This window comes from Rattus norvegicus, chromosome 16 (assembly GCF_021556685.1).
Source record: "Rattus norvegicus strain SHRSP/BbbUtx chromosome 16, alternate assembly SHRSP_T2T, whole genome shotgun sequence".
NCBI classification, from domain to species: Eukaryota; Metazoa; Chordata; class Mammalia; order Rodentia; family Muridae; genus Rattus; species Rattus norvegicus.
Window position 1 is genome coordinate 14242336 of NC_141549.1, and position 7553 is coordinate 14249888.

The window sequence follows — 7553 nt, forward strand, 5'->3', positions numbered from 1 at the left end:
AGGTTTCAAGCATATTAATTCTGCATACTTTGCTTGAGTATTCACCACTTGATAAATGGATTGCAAAAGTTATACTCATTAATCAAAAACTCATGGCATGACCAAAGCAAGAATAGTAATGACTGACATATTGTGAAGCTTTGAGAAAATGCTCTCAGCCAACCTGTCTTAACCAGAAATTTGCTGCTCTTTGTACCAATGAATGGGAAAGAGAATCTGAATACAGCTTTAGAAGCCTTGTATCATCAAACCACATTTACATCTATATTTCTGTTGTATAGCACTTCCTTCAGGGATAAAAGCACCTATCTTGGAGTGAAGCTCTTTATGACAAAAGTGAAACATTCCTTCACGCAAAGAACATTTGTTAAGATCAGGAAGTACACAATTTTTTTTTTCTTTTTTTCAGAGCTGGGGACTGAACCCAGGGCCTTGCACTTGCTAGGCAAGCACTCTACCACTGAGCTAAATCCCCAACCCGGAAGTACACAATTTTAAAGCTACAGGAAGTCCTTAAAACTAATTATATTCATTAGGCCACTCCCTGTCCAAGCAAATATAAGCTTTAAGGACTGCTCAAGATATATTAATACAAATGAACTGCCTAGAGGAGGCTAAAGCCAGCTGAACCACCTAGATGAAGCAGTAATGAACCGAGCTGTCGCTTCTGTCTCCTACCCGCAGAAAAGAGTGACACCAGCACGTTCTTCTCAAAGTGGTTTATTCAGGAACCTTACAACATGCAAACAGGAATCTTTCTTTTCTTTTCTTCCCCCTCCTCTTCCCAAGCACACTCCCTTATATCCTCCCTCAACTCCGCCTCCTCAGTCTAGACTGCGTAATCTCAGTTCATAGGTCCACATCACATGGCCTGATCTTGAGTCATGGTGCGCCTGCTCAACTCTCACAATGGACGTGGCTAGTTTCAGGTGTGTGAGGAAGTCAGGTGCTAGTCATGAGACTTAGCTGCGGTCCCGGGCACCATCTTGGGACTGCCGCCACTCCCGCTCCCCACACCCAGCTACCCAAAAAGAGTTTCTAACTTGTTGAACTGCTTACAAGTTGCTCAATGTGCTCCCAGGTTCCAATTTTCATGAGTTGCTATTCACCCTGCGTGAAATTGTGGTGACAATGTTGTCTTTAAATCATTTCTGCTTCTATAAGTAACTCTGTCTCCACTCCTATAAGCACCTCCAATAAAATTCAGATTGGACTTCACTAGTATCCCTACTTTGATCTATCATTTATTCTCTTTCGTGGATAAGTATGTTTTGTGTTTGTTCCCGATAATAATAATCACACGACTTCCAATTCTGACACTTTGTTCCATAAAAAAAATGGATTACTACTCCAAGGTCTTTGACTATTCTTCTGACCTGCACCGGCATACAAAATTCTGCTCTTTTATGTCTGTGAGGACATCAGTGGGAGATAAAATCTACATAGTATGAACAACATTTTCAGATTGCTGTCCAATTACCGCTGTGCACTATATAAGGATAATTATATAAAGATAGCTTTCCTTTAATATATTTGCAATTATCATCAAATAATAAATAGTATATCAGTATGGAAGTCTTGATTCCATAGCTGAAAAACATTCTCTTCTACCTCAGAAGAAGATCTTAGGCTCAGAGCTTTCATCCTTAGCTAAGATTTAATATGATGCACATGTTCCTGTACTTATTTTCAGAAATGCCTTCTGCTCATGCATATACTTTTACTTTTTCTATGGTAATAATTCCTTAAATTTTTAAAAATTGTAAGAATGAATATAAAATATAAGATATATTCAGTGAATATTACTGGAAGCAAATATGGCAAAGTTCGTGAGATTGGTAGGCATATAAATAAAGTTTTAGAAATAAATCCTGACCTAGAAAATTCATCCCAAATATTTTTCAGTAGACATTGGAAATGTTACTTATATAAAAAAGCATCGTTGACTCCATCCAAACTTGGTTCTCTTGCCCTATTTTTTAAGAAAGTCTGCCTCCCTCTACTTCAATAGAAGATTGAAACCTTTTAAAAACATTGCCTATTATACTGTCATTGTGCTTGTTAGCACACTATGAAATCACAACGCATTCAGGTGTCACCTGTTAGTTTTGTGAAATCAGTAAGTCTAAAGCTTACACAGACAAGCACTAAACTACCTAATTTGCTTGAATTTCCACTTCAATTTCTAAAACATGATTATAATTTATTGGTCTTTTGATTTTCCCTCATATTTGGTGTTATTATCGGCCTTTCTCCTTTTTGTTAATTCTAACTTCAATTCATTACAAAGGAAAAAGGTTATGACTTTAGATTAAAAGACAGTTGTGATCCTAGGAGACCAAGATTATAAATTTAACTCAACTCCAGGAAAGCTCCCATTGTTTTATTGGATTGAGATTTTGTTAAGTGTGGCACATAATTTCACCGGACATTTCTTGCATCCTTCCATGGATGTAGGATTGGAAATCTTTCAGAAAAGTCACTACATTTTTAATAACTAACATACATATTTACAAAAATCAGTGGTGCACTCACAAATGAAGCATGTTATAACACATACCAAAAAGGATGTAATTCAAGGAGATTATGTGAACAAACATGGGACATGGAGAGAAATAAATGGTAGAGATGCAAGGAAAACTTAATTATAGGAGAGTATGAGATAGATGGTAAGAGAGTCAGCCCTGACCATTACATATGGAGAATATCTGTTACAGGAGAGATGGCACCTTATTGATCAGTAATTGGGAATTTGATTAGCCAATCAATACTGCCCTACTTTAAGTATCTATAAAATATTTCACTTCAAGCTCTTAAATGAATTTCTAAATGACTCATTAATTACAATTCTGTTTAAAGGCAGAAATCATAATACGTCTCTATAACAAACGAATAGCTATTTAAAGAGAAAGGCCATTGCATACAGGAAAAAATGTTGCATATCGTGAACATCAATTGTATAACAGTGCAGCATTTAAGTATCATTATTATTACAGTATGAAACATGTCATTTAATAAAGAAATAGATAACCCTCACAAACACATGGTTTTGTTTTCTGAGTATTTGAAATAATGATAGGGAAATTATTTTAACAGACCTAATTGGTCATACAAAGGAGGAATTTGCACTTTTTGAGTACAAATTGCCTAGTTCTACATGTTAATATATTGCATGGAAGTTCAAAGCAAACTTAAAAGAAAACTTAGAGTAAAATGATTCTGGACAATTTTGTGAAGTGAAAGTTGTAATAATCTTTCTGTACAAATTATATTTACTATATGGTCCTATGCTTCTGCCTCCTTGGATGTTTTAGGTTTTTTTTTTGTTTGTTTGTGTGTGTGTGCGTGCGTGTGTGTGAGTGTGTGTGTGTGTGTGTAACTCAATTTTTTTATTGGATATATTTCTTTATTTACATTTCAAATGTTATTCCCTTTCCAGTTTTCCTGTCCATAATCCCCCTATCCTCCCCCTCCCCCATAAGGCTATTGTCTGCTACATATGCAACTGGAACCATGGGTCAGTCCATGTATAGACTATGGGTACTGGTTTAATCCCTGGAAGCTCTGGTTGGTTGGCATTGTTGTTCTTATGGGATTGAAGCTCAAATTTTAAATTTTCATTTTGTGCTCTCAGCATGGGCTTTTAGAAGAGGTCAATGCAATAAAGAAAGCTGGCTTTCATTTTTCTATCCTAAGTTCACATTTATGCTTCTCATATCTTCATAGTTAGGTATGGCTAAGTTGCTAAGAGCTCAGTGGTAAACATGAGTACCTGTTGTAACGTTTGGTTCATAGACATGTCCTAAGTTTTCTCCTTTGTGTTGTTGCCATTACTACAGATGAATGAAAAAGTAAGTCCTGCAATGAGAGAGAGAGAGAGAGAGAGAGAGAGAGAGAGAGAGAGAGAGAGAGAGAGATTCTGGATGGTATATCTTTAAATAACATAGAGCCATCCTTACAGCAAGAAGAATCCCACTATGTCTGCATTAGGAAATACATTGATGAACTCTTGCCATTATTAATTTAGGGGTATCTGGAAGTTCAGGTGACCTTACTCAATAATTACCAAATGTTCAAGAAATTAAAGAGTTGCATCCATAGAATTCAATATAGATTGCATAATTATTCTCACTTGACTGTTGAATAGTTAAATCAGTTCTCTGTGCCCAAAGTTCTTCATGAAAAGAAAGAGCAGTAAGGATCATTCTAAATAATTATTGGAAGAATTAAATAAATTTATAAATGTGAAAGTTCGCCTTGGGAAAAGAAGAGTTCACTTCAGGTAAGTGATATTTTTCATAACCCTATCTCTAAGGATCTTTGAAATCTGAAATGAAAACATGTGGTCTCATGATGAAACTAAATGAAACATGAAATCTTACATAATATTGATATGGCTGGTCAATGTTGCGCATACACTACAGATATAGAATCAGGAACCCCCATTCTCCCTGGTGGGCAAGCTGACAGCGCCACTAGCCTCCTCATTAGAAGCTATGCAGTTCTCTACTCATGGGTCCCCATATGTCAACAATTGTCCAATATATAGTTTTTCATGAAGGTAAACATCAGCAGCCTAAAATGAAATGTTTACAGGTACAAGAGAAGACAATCTAAGGACAGTAGATAATCAATTAGGGAAATGCAGACTGAAAATTGCCTTAGCACCAAGGTAAACACGGGAAACCCAGAATCTCCTGGGAAAGAGCAGTCTTGGCTCCTTGGGATGTCATGGAAAGCAGGAGGTTAAAGAAAGTACCAACCCATGCTTTCTCTTCCTGTCCTGTCAGCACACAATGGAAGACAACAGGTGTGAACATTATCATGCCAGTTTTACTAGTCAAAATTCTGCAGTCATGGGACTGTTACTCAATTTTAACAAGTCACACATAATTATACAGAAGGAAAGACTTTACATCCATCTTGAGGCAAGTGGCAAGTGCATTCCCATAATTACATGAATGTGTTTAATTATTTCATTAAAAGCAAACCTTGGTCTATAAAATAGAGAGTCCTACTGTGCTCTTACTTATTAATTTTTCTACAAGAAAGCAAAGCACTTTAATTCAATTTCTACTCACTGCTTGGACAGCAGTCATCTGTGCTTTCCTGCTTGGGCAAAGTCAAATGAATGTTTAATATTTTTTATTACATCTACCTAAAATAATTTTAAGGGTTCCTAATGAATATCCTTATGACTAGATCTTATTATATAATTTCAGAATCTGGGAACTCTTTCAAATTCAAGTTAGAGAAGAATGGAACATAATTATGACATAGTAAGAAAGTCTAGTTTGGGAGAAATTAACCTTTAATTTAATCTCTTCACAAACACATGTGGTTAAGCTGTGGCCCCACCCAGTGACTTTGAACTCTATTTCAAATGAAATATGAAAGACAGGTAATTTTTTTTTGTCCAATGATATTTCCTAGTGAAGTTCTACATCTGTTTTTTATCTAACACTGTTGTTAGTTGTCTAGTGGGGTATGTTATCTGTGCATAGAAAAGTTGTCCAGCTCTAGGAATTTGTATTAATTTTAGGAAGAAGAATGTTCACTTCTTTCTCTGAGGTGCACAACTATGAAGCACATTTGAAATAAAAGGAGCTTCTGCAGTCTTTACCTGAGGATGGATTTACAGCAAAGTCAAAAGATAAAAGTAGTGAGATTGTGTTTCCATAAAATAATCTGTCCTCTTAGATCCTCATGTTCCTGTACCCAACTCAACTACCATCAGCTACCCTTACACATCTTCTGAGCAGACTGCAGAAGCAGCCATATCTTCTGAAACAAAAATTCAGACCTCACCCCTAGACTTTGAATCATACTTTCTGGGGCTCGAATTTAGCAAGTCTTTGGAATATGACCCAAAGTACAAAGACACCATTGTCTGCTGTTCTGTGTTCTGAGTCTGATACAAAGTTTAAACATTCCTGTGTCATAAAAATTGCATGTCATTTTTTGTTTGACTTCCCATACAACCTAGGAAGGCTCTTTGGATTCATTGCTGTCCATTTTATCCATTTTTAATCATTTATTCAATGATACATTCATAGCATTTATTAAGCTATTTGACCCCCACATACAAGATATAGAAAATAAGAGATAAGAGAAACTTTAATTTCAATAAATTTATAGGATTCATATATATATGCATATATGTGTACATATATATATTAAACTTTAAAATAAACATAAAATAAAGGGTCAAATGTTCATCATACATGCATACATATATATGCATACATGCTTCACATATTTGATGAATATTTGACATATCTCTCTTCTGTACCCATGATGTTCACTTGCAAATAAAATTCTATCATAAGCCTTCACCATAAAGTACTCAAGACCATCTTGATCCAAGGGAACTGACTCAGCTGGAATATTCACCATTCCTAGGACACAGGGAGAATAATTTTTATTACTTATGAACTTTTGTTGTTTAATTTTTCTTTTAATATAGCATGTTCTTTTGTGGTAGAGATATCAAAGATCCTTTAGCATGAAACAAAAAATTCTTGGTCATTAGACATTAAATAATACCCTCTGAAATGATGTATACACACATACATACATATGGGCCTATATGTATACACATATGTCCACAGTTTATTAATTTAGAATTACATTCTGGTTTGGCGTTATTTTGGTAACCAAAGGACTCAATTATAATTCTTCTCAACACATTACTTGTACATAGTTATGGGTTTCCATGTGGTATTTTCACAATGTACACACTCAGCATGCATTGACCACATGCATTCACTCTTCTCTCACAATCTTTTTCCACTCCTTCTTTACCTTTCCCATTGCACACTAATCAACATATACTCTGGAAAGCGTTTTCTTTTAGTTTCAACATATGAGATAAAATATCTAGTATTTGTTTCTGTTTTAATTCATTAAACATATCTTTAATTTCACCTACTTCCCTGCTAATGGAAAGGGGACATTATATATATATATATATATATATATATATATATATATATATATATATATATATATATATATAATGTTGGGTTGAAGGATGTATGTAGGCAGCAATCTTGACCCCTCCAAGACCAGTAAATTGTGTAGGTGTTGTCTTCAGCAATGGGTCATTGCTGAAAGTTTGTTGAGAGCAACTTATTGTCTTGGCAACAGCCCGGATTCTTAGGGATTTCCAGAGAACCTCTTTGGCCAACAACTCGACTGGAGGAAAGCCAGTTTTAAACTGGAAGCTTCATTTAGTGCCAATAGCTGATCAGTAGGGATTCTATGTCCCTTACTATCTCATCATTTGAAGATGTCATTAGCATTGCCTTCACATGTTTTAGGACATTTTCACTGCACTCTGTTTTCATACCACTAATGCCTCATAGTTTTAGCTATTCGTCCACACATTCCCTTCTTCAACCACATCTCTCCTCCCCCTCCCCAAAATGCACTCAAAATAAGTGTCTTTGTCACCTCAGTTGCTTAGCCATCCATGTCACCTAAATACCAAGTTATCCCAGTCTTTTAAAAGCGGCTTCTTGTACCTGATGCAGTTCAGTGCCAGACAGAGA